This window comes from Aedes aegypti, chromosome 1 (assembly GCF_002204515.2).
Source record: "Aedes aegypti strain LVP_AGWG chromosome 1, AaegL5.0 Primary Assembly, whole genome shotgun sequence".
In the NCBI taxonomy this organism is placed as follows: Eukaryota; Metazoa; Arthropoda; class Insecta; order Diptera; family Culicidae; genus Aedes; species Aedes aegypti.
The window spans coordinates 17640216-17642343 of record NC_035107.1 but is presented as its reverse complement, the minus strand read 5'-3'; the positions used below and the strand labels follow the sequence as shown (position 1 = coordinate 17642343).

Here is a 2128-nt window from a genome sequence, read left to right as displayed (position 1 = left end):
CGACAAGAGGCTATCGGGAATTGCATGAAGAAGAGCACCTCACAACACACACTCACCGATACACATCACTCGTATGATTAATTATCCTCTCACATTCCACGCACACTAACCGATACAAACCACTCGTGCGGTCCATTACCTCTCGCAATCCACACACGCTCTCACGTTGTACTATCGCAGCGCAACTCACGAAGATCGCATCGGGGGACCGTTTGTAGATTTTCGATGGTTCTTCGTGGAATCGAGTATTTACGATTCTTTTCCATTCTCCAACTTCCGTTGATAGATTGAATGTAAACCCCTGTGACTGAAATTGTATGATACACGGAAAAATACTAAATAATTAAACTTGGATCAGTCATTATCTTTCAAAATTATTAATCAATATATTTTGTTTGTGGTTTTATTTGAAATTATACATTTTTTATTTTAGAATTACACACCCATCTCATTTCCCACACTATCTAATAGAAATATTAGATTTAGAACGCTAAGAGCGCTGTTACAATAGAAATATTAGTAGTAGAACGCTGATGGCGGTGTTCTCACAAAACTGAATTAGTTTATTATCACCTTTCATTGATTGGGCGATGCCATGTTGTAGTGGATGATTTTAAAATTTGTTTGACACTTTGAGGACCGGTACTCCAGAGAATTTGTTTATTATAGAGAAGCGCGAATTCTGAAACCAAAGGTTCCAATTGAACCGTCAAACGTGGTTCCAATCGAGCAAATTCAATGAGACTCAAAAAGAAGTTACACAAAAGAGAGGATGGATGTGTGTTAGTGAAAGCGGTAAATAAGTGACGTCATTGATAAGCTTGGTTTCTTACGGCGAGTGACAAGATGACACGCACACCAAAATATTGTTTGAATGACCTCAATTATCGATAGTCATTGCAAATGTTGTTTATAAACAAAGTCAAAATCCTCTCCGCGTTTCTCTACTATAATCATATTCTCTGCGGTACTCAAGCTGTCCGTGCACGGAGAGAACGAAGTACTCAAATTTGAGTTCTTTCTACCCAACTTGGCACCTTTGTGCGTTACCCCAAATTTGAGTAAATAGCCTAGTACTCAAATTTGGATTATCGTACAAAATTATCTCAGTGGGTGATTTTTACCTAATGTCACATCGGATGTCAAAACTCAAAAATAGGTATTTTTTAATCGGATCAAAATGCAATCTAAAATATTAGTCAGAAATGCAATATGAACAAGCTGTGTTTTTGTGATTAATGAGAATAAACTGAACTCAACTTTAATGATAAAATCATTTCTTTTATTCATCATTTCGTTTATTTCAACCAACGGCGTGGGTGGCAGGAACAATTCGGACCGGGTGAGAATACTTGCAACAACTACCTTGATGGTGGCACAGGATAACTGGAATGGCAGGAACAGCGAGCAGTGAGTAGGCAACAAATGACACACTTATTGGGTCTATTGGGATATTGGGTATATCAGCTTCTTACTTTCAGAAATTGTTCGTTGGCAACAGTTCCGGGAATCGTGAACGGTTGCTGGCGGGAAGTAGTCATCGAGAGCAGGGCACTAAGTTTATCGGAATCAGACACTTTTCGACTTCGGTAATCGTACACCAAAATTAATTTAACGATATCAGATTCTGAATTCCTAAAAATAAGGAAGGGACCATTTTATATTATACTTTTCTGCACACTGATCTGCTCGGTAGGGAATAAATCAAACATAATATTACCTACCTTCAGTAAATCCGGATTCCGGAATATTGGCTGGCCAGTTTAAGAAATAGTAGCGAAGCTTTAACAAAAGTTTAATAAATAAAACTTCATCAACAAATAATTGATTTTTCAGAAAAATATAAACACAATAACTAATCTTGACGATTACGTCTTAAACCGACGACGACTAGTCTGGAATGACGTTTCAATATGGCTGTCACAGTTTTTCATCCAAAATTGAGTTAAAACTATTCAACGGGTAGTACGCAGCTCAAATACCACATGTTGAGTTGTTTTTACTCAACTTTTTGTTTTTTAAGTGACAATTCGAGCGATTTCGTTACTAGTTTAGCACAGAAAGTACGCAAGTTCAAATACTATAATTGTATGGTAAAAGTGCAATAATTTAAATAAGTATTTTTTAA

At 36.8% G+C, this 2128-nt stretch overlaps 1 long non-coding RNA gene across 1 annotated transcript; it reads right to left on the bottom strand.

The window, feature by feature from the left end:
• Positions 1-1565: 1565 nt before the first annotated feature.
• Positions 1566-1914, bottom strand: LOC110674363. Its single transcript, XR_002498795.1, has 2 exons — positions 1725-1914; positions 1566-1635 (listed from the first exon to the last, which is right to left on the bottom strand). It is a non-coding gene; the product is annotated as an uncharacterized LOC110674363 (long non-coding RNA).
• Between the last annotated feature and the right edge of the window lie 214 nt (positions 1915-2128).